Source organism: Cryptotermes secundus, unplaced genomic scaffold (genome assembly GCF_002891405.2).
Source record: "Cryptotermes secundus unplaced genomic scaffold, Csec_1.0 scaffold339, whole genome shotgun sequence".
NCBI classification, from domain to species: domain Eukaryota; kingdom Metazoa; phylum Arthropoda; class Insecta; order Blattodea; family Kalotermitidae; genus Cryptotermes; species Cryptotermes secundus.
This window is the reverse complement of record NW_019725004.1, coordinates 541,598-562,861: the sequence shown is the minus strand read 5'-3', so window position 1 is coordinate 562,861 and position 21,264 is coordinate 541,598. Positions and strand designations below refer to the sequence as shown.

General features: G+C 42.8%; 1 protein-coding gene across 3 annotated transcripts in view; it reads left to right on the top strand.

Moving 5' to 3' along the window:
- The window catches only part of LOC111863176 (atypical protein kinase C), a 464,860-nt gene that overhangs the window by 36,760 nt on the left and 406,836 nt on the right, over window positions 1–21,264 (top strand). The window contains exon 1 of one of the 3 annotated variants that reach the window (XM_023849235.2): window positions 12,428–12,789. The exons of the other annotated variants lie outside the window; for them this stretch is intronic. The gene's annotated coding sequence lies outside the window, so the exon portion shown is untranslated. Of the gene's footprint in view, window positions 1–12,427; window positions 12,790–21,264 lie in introns of those variants that run through there. 3 annotated transcript variants of the gene reach the window in all.

The following is a 21,264-nucleotide window of genomic DNA, read 5'->3' as shown; positions in this document are numbered from 1 at the left end:
GTCATGTGAAGAAGAAAGCTCTAGAGCGCATTAAATGGAGGAATTTTTTTTGAAGAGACTGTGGACCTGTCGTCTGACAGATTACTGATGATGATGATGATGATGATGATGATGATGATGATGATGATGATGAATAACCATCTCCTGACACGCAGGATATATCAGGTATCCTAATACCACTGGATAAAAACGGAGCATAAGGAGATGGGCCTTGTTTATGCCACAGAAACATGATTTATCCTCTTCCCCAGCTCAAAGGGTAAAAGTAAAGGCCCTATGTAAACAAATCAAGCTCTACGCATTGAAGACGTACGGGGAAGTGGATGTATAGATCCACGTATTATTGATCTCGGCACAAGTTGGAGATGAGTGGTCAGCTTCACGCTCCAGACTCTCTAACCCCAGGAGAACAGCCCATGGCACATGTTGGATACGAGGCTGGGTGGAGAACAGAAAAATCTTGCTTCTACCTGAACTCGAACTACTAACGCAATGCCGTCGAGCCCGTAGCAAGTGCGCTATCCCGGCTCCCCAGATCCGAAGTGTAGTTTATTTGTCTTTAATAAGCAGACACGAAAGACCGTAGTTCTACGTTACGAAACGTAGGTTCGTCTGGTATGATTTAAGGTAGTGGAGTGAAGACTGCAATATATGGATATAAAATTTCAGGAGACGACGACATGGAAGGCCAAGGGGATGGGAAGATAATATTTAGATGCGGAGGAAATAGCGAAGATGTAAGGTTTAGCTTGATGTCCAGTGGAAGACTTGGTGTAATTGGTTTTGAACCTACGGGTTCTGTTACCAAAGAAATAAGTTGCGAGGACGTTGAATTGAACTCATGAGGCTGAGTGGACCCCGTTCCAGACCCACTACTTCTCAGAAAATATGGTAGCGCCGGAAATCGAGCCTAGGACCTCTGGATCTGTAGCTAGGAACTCTGACCACTAGACCACAGAGGCGGTCAACTTACCCTAGATCGGTAGTTTAAAATTGCTTTCAGGAACTTTCTCGAATCCATTCTATCTATATGATTTCCAATTTTCTTGATATCGCATGTAATTGGTTTCTTTACAAGTCAGTTAACTACTAGTTAGGTAAGGAGATTGGTTGTGATGCTGTGAGCTTGCCCAATGGCGCACTGCAGAGAGTTTGCTTATATAGTTACGCAACCCTAAACACCGCATTGCCGTGACACTATTCCGGGATGAATTATGAGGCTTTATTGAGGCATATTGCTCACGTTTGCCATCTTCCCCTCTGCTCGGGTTGTCGGTGATGTGAATACTGTTTTAAAAAGTACTTTATTTTATCATATAAGAACATTGCAGTGTATTTTTTTTGTGCAGTCTTTATGTAACTTTTTTAGAATGCTTAAACGAATGCTGGTCGCAGTATACAATTCGCTTCGGAGAAACCAGAAATACGAACAAAATTATGTATGTAAATTTTTAATGGAGTAACAAAAACAAGCTCCGTGGCCTGTAGTCCTCAAACACACTATACCGACCGAACGACCGAAGCTTGTCGGCGAAGTAGTGCCAAGTTTAGCGGATAGAGGTCGCGTGGTCAGCGCAACGGGTCCCCACGGCCGTTAATCTCGGATTTCTAGACCGGATCAGCTATTTCCTTGAAATAGCTCCTCAGTTATCCTCACGAGGCTGAGTGTCCCTCATCCCAGACAAACTACTTCTCAGAAAATCTGATAGCGTCGGGAATCGAACCCGGGACCTCTGGATCTGTAGCCAGGAACTCTGACCACTAGACCACAGAGGCGGTCTTAAGGGAGTAGCGCTGTTGCAAAATTCGGATGTAAGGATATGTACTGAAATGACTATTGAAGAAGTAAATTATGAAACACTAAACTGCTTTTGTAGTTCATGAAGTGGTCTAATTGCAGGGGTTTTGTATCATGGTGACGAATATTCGGATACCTTGGTGAGAAATTTCTTCTGTTATTGACCGCCTCTGTGATCTAGTGCAATGTTCCGCAACCTTTTTCTACTTGCGGCACACCATGAAGTATCCATGACTCAACACGGCACACCAAAATGTTATTCCCCTCAAAGACGCATGATATCAGACAATTAATATAAATAAGTAACGTGATCAACTTATTACTATAATATTATTATATTGTTATTTTATTATCATTAAACAGAAATCGACTCGTGCATTTATTAGCAATTAATGAACTTTAATTCACTGTAGAGTGTAGAAAATACACTTCTATTACTATTAAAGTAAATACAGTAATTCTACTCNCCTCTTGTATATTAATCGGAGGATGTTCTGAATTCACAACAAATGGATCGCGAACCCAGTCGAAATCTTGTACATTCTCTCCAGAATACTTATTGAATTTATGCTGCAGCATTTCTAAATGTTCTTTAATTGTGTCCATCACCACTCTGTTGCCGTCAGCAAGTGGCCATACAGTCGGGGGCATCTCAAACGACCCATCTGTAATTCTCTAACTAGCAACCAAAATTTTCGAACTGCTTCAGAGCACAGCTATGATAGAACTGAAACAATTTTAAAACGCGGGATCTCTACTCTTCAAACGGAAGAAGTGGCACTATAGCGACTTATTTTTTAAATGTTTATAATTTTAAATGAAGTCCAACAATCGATGGATGCATCGTTAGAGGAAGAAAGTAATAAAGTTGAAGAAGCTCTAACTTCTAACAAACAGGGGCAAATACCAAAACAGCGTTATAAAAGACATGGAAACCCATGCTAATCCCTGCAGTTTTAGGGAAAAGCACGTACACAGAACATGCGGCAAGCATATCAAAGAAGCTGCGTAGATGCGAGAAAAATAAAAATAAATCAATAATGAAAACTATGATATAACAACTGTGAGTAAATAATTTACGTTTAATTTCTTAGAATACAACATTACTGTAAATAAAAATCACAGCATGTAATAAAGAATAAACAAGCATCATCTTATTTAATCAGTGCAGTGGCTGAGAATAAAATACAAGCATATGAAACATGGTAACTGGGATAAAATAAAACGAATAAAATTCGACAATTAATTTCTTACAATAGGTAAAAGTTCGCGTCACACCTTTCACCTTGTGACGGCACACCGGTTGCGGAACACTGATCTAGTGGTCAGAGTTCCAGGCTACAGATCCACAGGTCCCGGCTTAGTTTCCCGGCGCTACCAGATTTTAAAGAAGTAGTGGTTCTGGAATGGGGTCCACTCAGCCTCATGCGGATAATTGAGGGGCTATTTCAAGGAAATAGCAGCTCCGGTCTAGAAAGCCGAGATTAACGGCCGTGGGGATCCGTTGCGCTGACCACGTGACACACTCTTTCCCCTAATGTTGGCACTAACGTCACCGAAAAGCGACGGCCGCTCGGTCGGTATAGTTCGCTTGCGGACTACAGACCACAGAGTTTTATTTGAATAGGGCCTCAGAAATGGCCTATCGTGGCGTGTTCATCGATTTTTTTATTTATACAGAAAAAATCGTTTTTAGTCCTAGGCGTAGATAGGAGGATAATATGAAAATGATTATTTGCGGAGTAGGTAGTCACAGTATGTGTATGAAGTGAATTAAGCTGGCTCAGGGTGTGTTGCAGATTGCTTTCTTTTCTGTCGCCCTGTCATTTTGTGCTATACTTGTATAACCTGCATAGTTAAAAAGGCGTCGTTATATATAAAACAATCATTAGCCATCATTAACGCGGAGGATGTCGGTTCATTCTTGTCTGGGATTTTCAACATGTTTCCACAACGGTGTTTAAGTCCATTCTCTAGTCTTCGTGAACGAAGTAATAGGCAATATTCGGTGAGTCAGTCGGCGATACCACCTTCTGTGTTACGTGCATGTGTGACTTGTCCCTGGTGATGCATTACGAAGGAAGTGGTGATTGACTGTGACGAACAGTGAGCAAAAGTCTGCCTTAAATAAATGTGAGTTATTACGCTCTCTGGAGCTATGCAGCGGGCGAGAGCTGTTATGTGAATGGAACAGTGGATTTGTGTCGCTTTTGGAATAATTTGAATTGCTTAAAGAGTGTTGTTTTATGTGTATCGCGTTCATCTCAGCTCTCTGTTTTATAATTGTGATTCGTACGGCAACTAATTTATTGAAACTCATAGTGAATGCATTCGCAGCGACACAGTGGACGACAGGCACAACACCGAGCATAAAAGTCGTCATCAGACAAGTTTCTATTTAAGATCCCGTATTATTCCATCTGAAAGGTTTTTAATATCCTGCACAAGGACTGGAGTCATTCGAATATTCATCATGAGTTCGAATCTCGTATTTTTTTTTTGTTTTTTTTTTCTTTTGTTGCTTGTTGTAATGTGCGGATCCTACATCCAAGGAATCGTACGGGAAGTGTAACGGATTACATGAAATAGGGACTTCGACCACACCGTTAACTAAATGGTAGAAGAGAGTCGACTAAGTAAGTAAAGTTTTAACGCTGCACGCAGTGAACATTTTTCGTGTTTCGATTAAAGTACATGGTGATTCTAAATTAAATTACCGGCCGAGGGGATTCGTTGCGCTGACCACGCGACACTCTCTATCAGCTAAAGTTTGCACTAACTTCGCCGACAAGCGGTGGTCGCTCGGTCGGTATAGTTCGCATGCCGACTAAAGCCACGAAGTTTGTTTGATTCTAAATTATTGTCGGGTTTTCCGTGGCATGTAATTTTTAAACCTGCATAATGCTAAACAACTTCAACATGCGTGCCTTTCATAGCACGTAAGATGCCCAAGCTTCCTGGATTCGATCAACATCTTCCTGCGAAGTGCTCGGTCTTCCCGCTGCTTTCCGGTGCAGAACATTAGCAGATTCTTGAAATTGCTTTAACAAACGTCGGATAGCTTTATCTGAAGGTGGATCTTTTCCACATAGTCCACGGAAATCCCTACAGTAATTTGAAATATCGTGTCAGATTCTAGGCGTAATCATTTGCCGCTTGCTGAGGTGACAAACCTATTTCGACACGTTTATGTGTCGTTATGCAGAGCGCTCCATAAATCTGTTAGCACTCTTATGAAATAATTGTAGAAATAATTCAGTTGCATTGAATAGCGGCGACCAAGTGAAATATTGTCGCGTGTTGCCTATATAACGCGACAGATAAATTCACGCAGGTCTCGGATTTGGCGAATATTTTTTTATTGCTAGTGGGGTGGGACTAAGTCCCTTGTACTGCGGCCACTTCTGGCCTGTTGTACCAGCCCCAGATGATAGGTGAAGTTGGTTGTGGAGCAATTGGTGGAATGAAGATTGGCAGGGGAAACCGAAGTACTCGGAGAAAACCTGCCCCAGCGCCACTTTGTACACCACAAATCCCACTTGACCAGACCCGGGATCGAACCCGGACCGCCGCGGTGGGAAGCCAGCGACTAACTGCTTGAGCTATGGCGCGGCCCTGACGAATATGTTTGTTGAACCCTCACTTTTACACTCGCGAGTACAATTATTATCACTTTCAGTATCACAATTACTGCTTCTGCTATAGTCAGCCAAACTGAAGACTGATTACACTTCAGATGCAAACTGAACTGTTCTCGGCAACTTCTATAACTCAACTGTCTGGTCAAGTCAAAGTTCGATCCAGATTGCGACTGACGGTCGGTCAGTCGGTCAGTCTTGGTGTCGAGGCTAATCTGCGGCTCATGACCAGATATTTATTACTGTTTGACAGTTTAGGTCTTGTTATTGTGGGGCGCCCTCTCTGACGAGAGGACGGGTGTCTTTTGTCAGAGTCATTGACTATAATAGTAAGTCATTTGTCATAACGTAAAGGATATTTACATTTTACATGTTACACATGATAATGAATGTATTAAATATATAAAGGGCCTCTTGTCAGTCCAGGCTCAGTACAGCAGGTTATGCCCTAGTTCTAGTAGCTTCCGCTACAACGACAGTCTACTCACTTGAACGGTCGTATGCTTGACCGCCGCCAAGTGTGAGCCTCTTATACTCCTCATGTCGGGCTTCACCTTGCCCAATATTGCGAACATTTTCGTTATCATGATTTTGTATGACTTCTACTTTTTGCCTGCATAATTTTGTTATGTAATCATGTACGTGTCCATGGTTTATGCTGACCGTCTTACAGTGTATACACTTTTTCACCTTATTCTTCACTTCCACACTACATGTTTCAGCACTAATGTGCCATCTTCAGGTGTCTTTATGCACGTTAAACTATTGTAGTGCATGCCATAATGTCTTCATTCTAAAATGACTAAAATCTGTATTCGTCATATAGGACGATTTTCTTGACGCAGTGCAGCTGCGTAGGATTGCTCCGGTGATGTGAACTTAGAGAAGAACGTCCTCCCAGCTCCCTTTGGAGCTCGTTGTGCTCTTCTTTCGCATGGCTGCAGCCTCGGTATGACGCTGGATGAGGTTTCTCTCCTACTGGGATGCAATTGCAGCAACTCGGAGTAGATTCTGTATTCGTCTTTTCGGGGCATTTCCTTATGCAGCTGGCCACCACCGCACCACAAACATATTGTGGGTTGCTTGCAGTTGGCCCAGACATGGCCGAAGTTTTGTCAGTCGTGGCACTCTGTAAGGCCTGTTTGAGCTCTGTATGATTCTACCTTAATTATATGGTTAAAGCTATTCAGTTTGAATATCTCTCGATACGTTTCTTGTTAAGGTAACAAGGAAGAGCGGTAGGGTTTCCACGTAGGTCTGTCCATTTGATACTCTTCGATTGGTTGTCAGTTGCCTCACGTTTATGACGTTGAAGCCTAAGCCCTCAAGGCTGTTGGAAACATCTTCTGCTGGTGTGTCTGGGGAAGGTGGCGGATTGCTGCCTCGATAGGCTTTTCAGAATTTGGAGAGAAGGTGAAGCACTGGAGATTATTTTCCTCCAGGTAGAATTTCATGGCTTAATAGTCCGTCATTTCTTTTGTTATAATCCGAGTTCCATTTCGAGTGTTTCGGAATTCGTACTCACCATTCACGTGTTCTTTTAGGCCGCGTTGGAGTCGAATTAGGTTTGTGGTAGAAGTCATCACTTTTGGTGGCGGCCTACCTGATTTTCTGGGAGCCTCCTGCTCCGTGGTCTCTGCTCCAGTTGCCTCCGTGTCCGTGTCATTACCTCTGAGGAGTGCGAAGAAGTTGCGAGTTGGCACTGCTTTTGGAGTCTGCTTGACAGCTGTGGATATTGGGATTGATTTCGTCGTCTTCTTGATTGTCTCTGAGGTATCATTAGAGATATGCCTCTTACGTGTCTTTACTTCCTGGAAGTCGTCATCCTGGGCCATTGATTCCAATGAGGTTTTGTTCATTGCTCCATGTTGTCATGCATGTGCATTCACCTTCAAGACGTCCTGCAGTTCTTTCAGTGTTACTGTGTACATGCCGTAGAGCAGTGGTTCTCAACCTTTATGAGACCGCGGCCCAGTAAGTTCTTTTTTTATAAGACGAGGGTCCAGTCCCAACAAATTTACTCGTAAATACCTTTCCAGTTTTGTTAAAGTTCATGCATTAAGCTAACGTAATATTAGTAATTAATTATAGCATAATCATAAAGAGTATTAGTACACTCATGTATACGGTGTGGCATGTTCACAAACATAAAATTACATTTAAATTAGTTAGAAAGTCACTGGACTAATGAAATATTGTAGCACTTTGTAGTTTCCTCAGATCAACATCAAACTAATTTGTGCTCATTTTCATTGACATATCCCATGCTGACCACCGAAAACTTATATTATTCAGCGTAAAATTGATGATTGTATTATTAAATTGATTTTAATGATGTTAGTTTGAAAAAAACGACAGTGAGAAAAATATGTATGCATTGTAACTCACCACAGAAGTCAGCTGAGTAGGGGAAGAGACAGAAGGATGTCAACTTGCCGACGAAACACTTATTATCACATACACACTCCAAATAATTATATATGTAAAGTATGAAATTTGATAAATAAAAATTTGTGAATCTCTGAATTCTAAACACTACTTCTAACACTAATTAATATTTTGATATTAAAGACGCAGCACTTTAACACAGCAATTATAAGTTATTGGAAAGTTAAACTTAGTTTCTTTTATCACAACTGAGTTGGGAAGGTTTTAGTTAGGCTAGTGAGACTTCTGTTTCTGTTTTCCGTCCGTTAGCTTATTAATTCTGGGATGAATTGAAGTGAGAGCCAAACGGAGACAGTCAGAAAGTTGCAGGCAGTTCCTCTGTTTCGTTTTAAGCACAGTCATGGCAGAAAATGCAGTTTCACAAAGATATGTGGTGGAAAAACAACGAAGAAACCTCATTGCTATTTCATGTAAATTTGGATATTCATTTTTCATTCTTATCCAGAATTTCGAATTACTCGTATTAAAAGTACTTTCCAATCCTTAGTCCGATGATAATTCAATAAGTTGAAAGGTTTCTTCATGGGAAAGGGCTGTCTCTTTGTGTTCGACAAAAGGGTTCACAATCCACATACTATATTTTGCCTCCGGGAATCCTCATGTTCGGGATAATATTTTTCAAACGACACAACATCTTCAAGCGGGCTGCAATAATATCTGAAACTGAATTCTGTGAATAGAAATCATCTGCTTCCACAATATAATCTGAGTACGACTGAAACATTTCATTGTTTCCTTCTGCAATCATATTAAGCCAGAGTTCGAGTTTCTTTTTGAACGAGTCGATCTTGCTCCACGCATTAAATATTGTTGTATCTGGACCTTGAAGTTTTAAATTCAACTCGTTCATGTAAGAAAATATGTCGCTGAGATACGCCAGCCTGGCTACCCATTTCTTATCCTGGAAATAATGGGACAGGTTACTTTTCTTATCAATTAGAAAGAGCTCGACTCCCTTTCGGAGTTCATATAACCTCTTGAGAACTTTACCGCGGGACAACCATCGAACTTCCGAATGGAAAAGAAGATTTTGATGATCAGAGCCCATTTCATCACACAATGCTTGTAACAGTATTGTATTTAAAGCACTGTTTTATATAATTAATAATCTTAACAGATTGAGACAGGACTTCATTAAGCTCAGGTGCAATTTTTTTGGAGGCCAGGTTTTGCCTATGAATGTAGCAATGCGTTGACACTAAGTTATTGGCCGCCATATTCTTAATTTTAGTGACCAAACCTGAATTTCTACCTGTAAGACAGGCAGAGCCGTCAGTGCAAACTCCAACGCAATTTTTCCATTCGAGACCTCTCTCTTCAATGAAATCATTTCAAACTTTGAAAATTTCACTGCTGGTAGTGTGCGTAGGTAATTCAGAAACACTTAAAATGTCTTCCTTTATGTCACTCTCATCATGGTCATTATATCATACATACGTAAGTAAAATGCTGCTGCTCTGAATATCTGTAGATTCGTCTATTTGTAATGCAAACAATTTCGATTTCTTAATTTTTTCAATGACTTGCGTTTCTGTATCTTCTGCCATATCAGATATCCGCCTTGCAACTGTATCATTCGACAATGGGATGTCTTTCATTTTACTTGCCCCAGACTGGCCTAATACTTCATTACAAGCAGCAAGCAAAGAAGGCTTAATGAGTTCTTCTCCGATCGAATATGGTTTTTTTACATTTAGCTATCTGTAGTGATATTAAATAGGATGCCGTCAGAAGTGAAGTGTCAGTGGTTGAAGCTTGGTAAATAATTTTCTTTTCTACTTTAAGTGCATCTCTTATACGCATAAAGAATTCAGTGGGTTTGTTGACTAGATCGGAATGTCTTATGTTGAGATGTCGGGTAAGTCGCGATGGCTTCATAGCTTCATTTCCCAGAACAGTAGCGCAAATGACACATTGAGGTCGTGGCAATTGGTCAGTGTTAGGGCATTATATGAAACCAAATTTTAAGTAGCTGTCCATGTACTTACGAATGTATGCAGACTTTTTCTTCTGTGTGCTGGTTGTTTTCCCTTCATTTTGTACATCCTGGAGATCGCTGTGTAGGCTTGAGGTGGATGAATCACTACTTGATGCGTCACAAACACCTTCAATACGAGATTTCTTAACACCGAAATTAAACAAAGTCCCCTGTCTCTTATTCATATTAAAATTTAAATCAGTCACGTTTCGAAACAAGCACTTACACACTGCAATGCGAACTTGCGAAGAAACAGTGTTCAGTACTACTATATTTGAGAACCGGATACAGACTGCCTCGATCTTCAGTTTCAGTGGAAACATTTTCTTTATACTTCCTTGCTGATTGGTCACTGACATTTGCAACACAGATGTTACTTCGCTCAGTTCTGAGAACAGAGGATATGCCGCCCATTGTTGTAATCGGCTTGCAGGCAATTTTTATGACTGGTCATAAACATCGGTATTGCCTTTCCCGAATGTCGAAAGATTTGGATGTCTGAAAATTCCCGATCATTCATGAATACTTCCATGTTTAAAAATATGCGGCTTGGTCACTGACATTTGCTACACAGATTTAGGTGTTCTGTGTCTGAGCTTCGCGACACAAATATTATTCTCCTCAGAATATTTCCACTATAAAACATTCATGAGAAATGCTTAGAAAATGAAAATGACAAATTACAGAAGAGCCTCTCGCGGCCCAGTATAATTGATGCCAGGGCCCACTACTGGGCCGCGGCCCGGCGGTTGAGGAGCACTGCCGTAGAGAGCGCTGAAAAGCGACTTCCCATTTAAAAGCTTGCAAAATTTTTGCTCTGATCTCCTCCGCAGCATTTACAACAGATGTCCACTGAGAGCTTTCCCCCACTTTAGTCGGCGTGCATTTGGTAAGGTTTTCAATGGCGAGTGTCGAAGCTGGACTTTTATAACCTGATCCCGGACGGAATATAGCGCACCATGTAGGAGCCTTTGGTCTCGACCGCTGTTATGCAATGAACCTGTGTTGTCCTTTCATCTCCGGGGAAATGCGTTCCTAGGCAACGGCCCATTGTTATTGCGTTTCCATGGAAGTATACCTTCCGGATTCCCGGCACGCGACAGTACACTCACTGTTCAACGTAATGTAAGAAAATGGACGCATTTCTTATTTTTTCTGTCCATATAAATCGCAATAAACATACCCTGTGTTCAGTTTTCAAAAGAAATGTTTTCTTGGTGAAGCTTATGTATATTTCAAAAGCCGTTGTTCAGAATTTAATATTCTTGCATTCGGCCTCGCTCTTCACACGGCCACGAAGAGTGTCAAGTTAGTCCGATGTCTTGACGTAACAGGTTTCATGAAAAATCGCCCAGTTAGTGAACAGTGGGCTGGAAAGACGGACATCCGCTGTGGCATATATACCCGTTGCTAAGTGGTGACTGTAAACAGCGACCGTTTCTGGGAAACATCTCGGTAAACACGTTTCCGTTGCTAGGCAACATATTCTTTAATCTATTATAAATAAATAAATAATAACAGTAAGAAGTACGAAAACGTTAGCCCTCACCACGTACTAACTGCATAACGCTGAATATTATGATGAAGAAATAAATCAGCACATTATCAGTTTATTTTGTAACGTAGAAACAGGTAAAGTTGCCCCTGTGCTTATCTAATTAAGCACTACGCCATGAAAGCGTATGGGGGAGTGGATGTATAGGTCCACGTTTTCTTGATTTCGGCACTGGTTGGAGGTCAGTGGTCAGCTTCAGGCCTAGGCCGCTTTACCCCCAGAGAAAGAGCCCCCGGTACCAATTGGGTAGGAAGCTGGGTGGGCCCCAGAGGCTATCTGGACGAGTTGGAGAATAGAAAATTTTTTACACAACCGGGACTCGAACTCAGACCCCCTCGGCCATCCAGCCCGTAGCCAGTCGCTATCCCGGCTCTCCAATTTTTTCGTAAGGGTCTAAAACGCAGTCTCATAGTTTAAGGGAGGAACAGTTACAAGTTCCTGAAAACATAGACCTCAAGATAATGTTTAGACCTAAAAAGAGGACATTTAGATCAGTCTACATAACGAGGAGCTCCGTGAATTGTTACTCATACCTAGTAATGATATGATAGTGAAATCCACGAGACTGCAATGTGGGGGTGAACGGATTATTCACTTCAAAGACCGCAAAGTGGCCTGAAGGATGACAGTGATTAGTGTTAGGACAGAAATAGCTCAGGGTCATATCTATTGACGAGCTATGGACGCAGCGTTGAACCTGCCGGTACTGCCAAGTATTGGTTTTGTAACGCAAGAATTGGGCTAGAAACTCAGTTAGTTTACCTGCTACAAGATCAAATCTTACATATATCGAAAACAGAATATATCTGTGTTTAATATCGACTGTTGTATTGTAAAGGTTTTCAGGGACACCGTATTTATTCCAAGTCTCCCTCTTCTTCGCAAGATCGTGTTAACTTGTGCGAGCTGAGAGGCTGCAACAGCCACTCAGCTGATACGCGAGTTTACTGACTTGACGCTATTTCACGTGACCGGTTACCGTTCTCGCAACAGTAGTTACCCAGATACTGTGCTGGAAGGTTAGAGACGAAGCTGGTAGTCTAATTCGTGGAATGGCTGGAGGAAGGTTTTGAATACCATATACAGTTGTTTTCAGACACGTGTGAACTGTTTCTGTTGGAAAAATGTGAATTTGTTTTCGTGTGGTGTCTCTTTCGACATCCGATAGGATGGATGGACAAAGTGCGGATGTGGTAACAACTTTGGTTTATGCATTCGAGTATTGTTGATAAAATAAAACTATATGCCTGTGTTACGTAACCAGAAGCAGGTTGCAGTGATCACAAATGAACCATGTTATAGAAACTTTGCGGTGCCGTGAATATTTGTGAATTCGAGTTTTAGTTGCGGCATCGAGGATATTAAAAACAAGGTTCGTGATCCGGAAGCGGCCCGCATATAAATTCGGGCTCTCGCTGATGTGTGTATATCACATTGTTAATATTAACTCCCTTTATCAACTTTAAATTTTCAAAATACAGAATAGAGACAATACTGCAGACGCTGAGTAACTTGACAAACGAACTCAAGAACTTTACTGAAATGCAAGTTTTTGGGCCTTTAATAGGTAACGGTTTTCATTTGTTGTAGCCCTCTTTGGCAATGGTAAAATGGAGCGGAGTCTATTCCGGATTCATATGCCATGTCTGAAGTACTTTTTGCAAGTTTTAGTTCAACATATTTTATTGGCCGTTCCACTGTGTTGCGTGATTTGTAACGTACTAACAAAACCAACAGGAACAAAAAGTAATAAAAACGTAAACAAACAAAACAGAGCAGTGATAGCTTAGTCGGTAAAAGCGACTTGCTACAGGATGGATGACAAAGGGGTCGGAGTTCGAATTCCGATGGGAGCAAGAATCTTCACTTCTCCATGTCGTCCAGACCGGCCCTGGGTCCTACCCAGCCTCCTGTCCAATGGGTACCGGGGGCTGTTCTCCCATTGGTAAAGCGGCCGGGGCTTGAAGCTGACCACATACCTCCAACTAGTTCCGAAGTCAAGAAAATGTGGATCTATAAATGCACTCCCCCATACGCCTTCATGGCGTAGTGCTTAATTAATTAAGGACGGGCAAATTTATCTTTACCTATGTAGTAAGTTTGTGTTTAGTCAGTACAGGTCAACTCCTCTGGGCCGCGGGATTTCTTTCCGTGCCCCTTCCTGCCAGGGTCACGTCCCCAGTCAGAATGATCACCCTTCTGTAAAGTAGACGTTAGCTTCACACAAATCCCCAGCAAGTTCAGTTTGTAGCCAGGTGGGTGGTTGTCAGCATTTCGGAAGAGTCGCCCGGATCTCTGTACTGAAACATAGAGAGCACCGCAAACTGTGTTTAAGATCATGCAGTTTTTTAATTTTTGATATTAACATTTGGCACATTTCCTTAGTTTGAATTTTCTAGAAAATCCAGGAGGGGAGGCAGATGCAGCTTCAGCTACTGGCGCTCACGGCCATTCATGTCCCTCATATATTCGTACAGGGGTGAGGTACTATGCTGCAAGTCTAAATGTAGCGGGTTCGATTCCCGATTAAGTCATTGGATTTTTCAGTTCACTTAATCCTTCCAGCTGCACTATGGCTCTGGGGTCGACTGGTACCAGAAATCTACATGGGAAGGTAAAGGGCGGCCGGCGCGTGGGGCTGACAACCTCACCGTCATCTGTGAGCCGATTGTCTAGAAAATGTGGCAGCCTAGACGGTCTGTTATAGGGACAGCTTTACCATTTTTTTTACCACATATCCGTACAAATTCTTGATAAAAGTATATCAGTAATCTAGTATGACGGTTATAAGTTAAATTAAATTGAGATGACTGTTCTGGGTAATGTAAATTATATATAGTTCATGGTTTAATTCACAGTAATGCTTATATTGGAATTGGTTACAGCGTAACCAGTCGTACGATAATGTTACGAACAAACCTCAACATGACACTAAATAGTACGGTATGAATGTTTACAGAACAGTAGCATGTAGATTTATACTGCAAATAAAACCTGGCAGGTGCTAGCAATAAGCGTACTGAAGCGCTCTTCTGTCTTCTCGCGAAAGCACTCGGTGTCGGTTTTAGCGATCTTTCATTGTTTCCGGCAGAGTGATTTCCGCTTGTCTCATGTATTAACATTTCGCTGATGCTGAATCCAGGATATCAGCAAAGAGCTTAGCATGTTGTAGCATGAGAAGAAACTTTGTACTTTACGTACAGTTTAATACCGGTATTGAAGGCTTATGAGAGACAGTTATTTGAAAACGTGAATGTAAGAACGGCTTGTACTGCGACAGGCAGAAGATTAGTTTGTGAGTAGCAGGTAGGTTTTTTTTTTTTGCTAGTGGGGTGAGACTGAGTCCCTTGTAATGCGGCCACTTCTGGCCTATTATTGTACCAGCCCCAAATGATAGGTGAGGGTAATTGTGGAGCAATTGGTGGAATGAAGATTGGCAGGGGAAACCGAAGTGCACTGAAAAATCCTTCCCCAGTGCCACTTTGTCCACCGCAAATCCCACTTGACCAGACCCGGGATTGTACCCGAGCCGCAGCGGTGGGAAAGCCAGCGAGCTATGGCGCAGGTAGGTTCGTGTAGACTTACAAGTAGGTGGTAAGTCCATGTTTCTGGAATTGTCGTTGCCTCCATCAGGGGTTCGTGTGATGAGCACAGAACTTCGCGTTGTATGTATATTAGGCATGTCGAGAATGAGTTTTTAGAGCAGTACTATCTTCTGGGGGTGGGTCACGCGGTAGCGTAGTTCATTGAGGCACTATGCTACAGCCGTAAGGTCGCAGGTTGAAGTCCCGATGAGGTCATTGGGGTTTTTTCAAGTGACTTAATCATTCCAGCCCCACTATGGCCCTGGGTTGCACTCAGCCTCTAACAGAAATGAGTACCAGGAATCTTCTTGAAATATTCTTGGCGGTAAAGGGCGGCCGGCGCATGGGGCTGACATCCTTGCCGCCATCTTTGAGCCGACTGTCTAGAAAATGTGGGAACCTCAACATCTCACAACCCTATGGGCCTCAACAGCCTTTTACAGGGATACCTTTACTTTTTTTTTTCTTTTACTATCTTCTGTGCTCTAAGCATGGTTTCATAATTACCTCTGCTGGAACCTCAGATCCAACATATTTATGTTTTCAGTTCGAAGATCTCAAGATGATAAATCGCGGGGAAAATAGAAACTGTAATGGATGTAAGATCATTTTAAATGACAGATTTCCAGAAATGTAATTGTGTTTTAATGGACTCATTTCTAGGGCCATGTCCTTTTATCATCGTGGGGAAGGGGGTGGGTGTTGATACAGACTTCTGTTGAGCAGTTGATTCGAGGCAGCGTTGCCAACTAATACAGTTCTGATTAACCAGATCGTTTATATGCTGCTGTGTCAAACAGAAGTATATTTACAAAACTCCAATTTCGAGACTGAACAATGAAGGTTCGAATCAGAGCAAGACATTTCTTTCTCTATTCTATCTCGAAAGATTTGGGATTTTTATACTCAAAGAGAGTCGTTTGTTTTGTCTTAGCGTTGACCGCGGTCATGTCACGCATCACCCCCTGATGATGGACACAAAGACATTCCCCGAAACATTGATTAATAACATCTTCGTCGCAGAAGACATCACTGCAGTCGCTGTGAATGTTTCAGACTTTTAAATTTTTGTAGAAAGAATTGTAGAACAGATTTGCGGAATAGTATTGTCACGATTTGTGTGTGTGTGACTAAAGACGGTTCATGGATTAGTGAATAGATTTATTGACCACACACGACTCGGAATTACAAACACTTGCAACGCTATCGCTAATCTACACGCTTTACAATTCACTAGAGCACACGCTAAATGCTCGCAGTCTGTTTTCATTAGTCGTTACTTGGTAACGGATCTTAACAGTGGAGGTTCTTCAGCTTCTTTGGTCACACCGTTACCGTCAGACGAATATGCCACAACTGAACTGCCAACTGAGTACAGCTGAACTAATTCCCAGGCTGGGGGCAGTTCCACACAATCCTCATATTCTTCTCTACACAGGTTGACTTTCAACAAACTGAGTCAAGTCAAGTCAAGTCAGTCCCATTGCGACTGACGGTCAGTCAGTAAGTCTTGGTGTCGAGCCACATCTGGGAATCATGACCAGATACTTATTACTGTTCGACAGTTACGGTCTTGTTTTTGAGAGGCTCCCTCTCTCACGAGAGGACGGGTTTGTGTTTTATATCTGCTGCTGGCCCTTACCAGTGCAGTCTTTCTCAGGTCCTAGTCCCTTGCGAATCGTGGTCATATTTTACTGTCTCAGATTCGAGACTTCCCTTTTCGCCTCCTCCTGCGCCTCGCACGGTCGCGGTGGAGGTATTTGACCCCGCCTCCACCCGGGGGTTAACTGGGTCAAAGTCAAAGTCACATTGCGACTGACGGTCAGTCAGCCAGTCAGTAAGTCAGATGGGGCTCATGACCAGATATTTATTAGTGTTTGAAGGTTGCAGTCTTGTTTTTGTGGAGCGCCCCGATTGTCTTCCTTATAGATCATTTGCACGGACCGAGCAGAAAACACCCTTTCCAATAGTATTGTCGGAGAGGCATATTTACGGCGCCGTAGCATAACAACGGCTGTTGTCTTGTTTGTTTCGAGGTCTTTACCTAGCAACGGGTCTTCACGTCACAGTANAGCCCCAGTGGGCCTAGGCCTACCTCCATGAACTTCTCCGTTCACTTCGGTTTTTCTAGATCTTACACATTCGGTAGGACTCCTTGGGCGGGTGATCAGCTCGTCGCAAGGCCTCTACCTGCACACAAACATATAAAAACGCACATACACAAACTAAACATCCATGCCCGGAGTGGGATTCGAGCCCATGATCCCGGTTTCCAAGCGAGCGAAGACAATACATGCCTTAGACGGCTCGGCTACTGTGACCGGCTAACATTCCATTAGCACTGTATATTTACCCCTTGGAAAGCTTTAAACACAAACGTGGGTAACCTCTGTTGTTCATAGGCGTAGCTGTATGTGGCATTTCACCGTTGCCATAGTTAGAAAACACTACTCTGCTTGATGGTTGAAACTAAATGATTTTATATTTATAAATTAAATGTAATATGGTATAAAAACCAAAAGATAGTCATTGTTAGGCAACGGAAACCAAAAACACCTCCACAGTAACGAATCAATACGCAACACAGTAGTGTCACGTGTAAGGGGGTACGCGTGACGAAATGACGGCTTCTCGTTTCGATGATTGGAGTTATTAGCAGCTTCATTACACACTCTTTTAATTACAGCGCTGTCGCTCATTTACACACCTTATAATTCACGGTTACATGCAAACACTAGCCATCTCGTGGTAATGCAATTAAAATACAGGAACTAGCATGTCAGATCACATAAGTAATGTCTTCCAATAACACTTTAAATCTTCACAGGTCTTCTGCGAACTTCCCGTTGCTGTCAACCTTACTGTTACTTAGCCACACTTTATCACTCTCAAAGACTCCCTCTCTTCCAAGTCACATTGCGACTGACGGTCAGTTAGTCAGTAAGTCTTGGTGTCTAGCCCCATGTGGGGCTAAATACCAGATATTTATTACTGTTTGGCATTTACGGTCTTGTTTTTGTTGGGGGCCCTCTCTGACGAAAGGACGGGTCTGCCTTTTGTATATGCTGCTTGCCCTTGGCAGTGCAGTCTTTCTCGGGTCCGAGTCTCTTGGGACTCCGCACTCACCACACAGAAAACAGCCTATATTATTGAAACGTGTTTACCGAGCTATCGCATAGCAATGGTTATGGCGTCGACCACATAGAAAACCCCGCACCCCTATTNAGTCACATTGCGACTGACGGTCAGTTAGTCAGTAAGTCTTGGTGTCTAGCCCCATGTGGGGCTAAATACCAGATATTTATTACTGTTTGGCATTTACGGTCTTGTTTTTGTTGGGGGCCCTCTCTGACGAAAGGACGGGTCTGCCTTTTGTATATGCTGCTTGCCCTTGGCAGTGCAGTCTTTCTCGGGTCCGAGTCTCTTGGGACTCCGCACTCACCACACAGAAAACAGCCTATATTATTGAAACGTGTTTACCGAGCTATCGCATAGCAATGGTTATGGCGTCGACCACATAGAAAACCCCGCACCCCTATTATTGCCTTCCGTGTGTTCGGTCGCGAGGTGTTTAATGGTCAGTTATCTAGCAACGCTGTATCCATCCAAGTTACAATAGGAATTGTTGGAGAGGTAACACAACAATAGAGGAACTATGGGAAACTGTTTTCTGTGCGGTCCCTTCCGAAGCTATATAACAAGGGCAACTGAACCAGCTGGCAGCCCCAAAGTAACCTTAGCTTTGAGCTGAGAGCGACGTGATCACGGAAGCAACGACTAGCGAAGACTTAGAAAACTTTATATGAACTGCAGTTAGTTATGTTTACAGTGTGTAAACTAGTGAGGCTTTTATAGTTGCGAGCTAATAACATTCAGTAAATCCAGCTAAACAATTCAGATCTAGTGTCTGGCCAGGAAGTAGAAAAAAAAATGTCTCACAGAGACGAAGAGCCAGAATATGAGTGTTTTTCCTGGTTGGTAGGACCAAAGGGGAGAACGGCAGGAAGAACAGGAAGAACAGAAAGGATGCATGAGAATATTCGACGAGAGATTCGCTTACTTGAGGACAGCCTTGCTGACTTACATATCAGTGGACGCCGGACTTGGGTACAGAATTTGGTGGTGGGAGCTAACCCATCCTTCCAGGAGACGTCAGATGTGGAAAAGGAGCAGATGAGAACAGAACTAAGAGCTGCTGAAGAGAAGGCAGAAAGGCAGGAAGCGGAGCTGCAAACCTTACGTGATTTGTTGAGAGAGGAGTCAGCTGGCAGAGAATATGAGATTTCGTACATGTTCAGGAGACTGGAGGAACTGCAGGACATAGAGGCTAGAGTACAGGAGGTTCTTCAACAGCAAAATGTAAGTGATGAATCAGAGCCTGAGTACCTTGATGCTGAACATGATACTGCAGCTGAAGGAGACATTACTGAACATGCATCAGGGCACTGTACCCCACGCAGTGAATTCGCTGAAAGCAGCTGGGAATCTCACTGGGAGAGTGAAAGAGCGGCAGAAGAAAGGTCAGAGGGAGCTGGTATGTCATCTTGTTTCCCTGGTGTTGCTGCCGGAAGGGGTACTTATGAGACCACGATGTCTGATGGTGGAGCAGCATGCTCTACAACAGTGCCCCTTCCTGCTAACATGTCTGTTGGCAGCACTGACACACAGGCAGGAAAGTGTCCAATTTGCTTATGTGAATTTGTCACACAGGAAGTTGGGACTCCAGAAGGTTGTAACCACAGTTTCTGTGCAGACTGTCTTCAGGAATGGTTGAAGTATGCAAACACTTGCCCAGTAGATCGTCAGGTGTGTGATACAATTCTTGTGCGTAGCTGTCAGGTAGGAGAAGTCAAAAGAGTCCATGTGGCGAGACCAAGGCAGCGAGTGGACGTGGACATTATAGATTATATCAGTCGTTGTGAGGTGTGTGGTGATCATGGCCGTTTGGAAGAAATGATATATTGTGGTCGATGTGGGCAAGCCTACCATGTGACATGTGTGCCTCCGTGTTGGCTCGTACCTGCGGAAGAATGGTTCTGCGGAGACTGCCTTTTATCTTCATCAACCGACGATGTATCTGAAGAAGAGGAATTTTAATAACCCGAAAATCAAATTCGTGCATTTAGCTACATGAAAATAAAGTTGTGTTGTATAAATTATATTTTATTCTGTCTGTCGCCTCGTGATCTAAGGCCCTTACTACCTTGGACTGATAGAACAGTGGGACCTTGGGTTCTAGCCCCACTCCAGGCATGGTTGTATGTCTTTGTTTCTTTTGTGCTGTGTTTTTTGTATATAGAAGCCTTTCGGTTTGCCGATCCTGTATCTAACGACTCTTACAAATTATTAAAACTTAACTATGGATGGGAACATACCAGAAGGCGTAATAAATAAAAAGAGGGAATGATGATGAAGCTTTATTTTGTTATCAGTAAACTAATTAACTGTGGTTTTAGTCCGCAAGTGAACTATACCCAGCGATCGACTGCCCCTTGTCGACGAACCCGGGCCGCTGCGGTGCAAAGCCAGCGAGCTATGGCGAGGCCTTTAGCAGGTAGGTTCGTGTAGACTTACAAGTAGGTGGTAAGCCCATGTTTCTGGAATTGTCGTTGCCTCCATCAGGGGTTCGTATGATGAGCACAGAACTTCGAGTTGTATTTATATGAAGTATGTCGAGAATGAATTTTTAGAGCAGTACTATCTTCTGGGGGAGGGCCACGCGGTAGAGTAGTTGATTGAGGCACTATGCTACAGCCGTAAGGTCGCGGGTTCAAGTCCCGATGAGGTCATTGGGTTTTTTTCAAGTGACTTAATCATTCCAGCCCCACTATGGCCCTGGGTTGCACTCAGCCTCTAACAGAAATGAGTACCAGGAATCTTCTTGAAATATTCTTGGCGGTAAAGGGCGGCCGGCGCATGGGGCTGACATCCTTGCCGCCATCTTTGAGCCGACTGTCTAGAAAATGTGGGAACCTCAACATCTCACAACCCTATGGGCCTCAACAGCCTTTTACAGGGATACCTTTACTTTTTTTTTTCTTTTACTATCTTCTGTGCTCTAAGCATGGTTTCATAATTACCTCTGCTGGAACCTCAGATCCAACATATTTATGTTTTCAGTTCGAAGATCTCAAGATGATAAATCGCGGGGAAAATAGAAACTGTAATGGATGTAAGATCATTTTAAATGACAGATTTCCAGAAATGTAATTGTGTTTTAATGGACTCATTTCTAGGGCCATGTCCTTTTATCATCGTGGGGA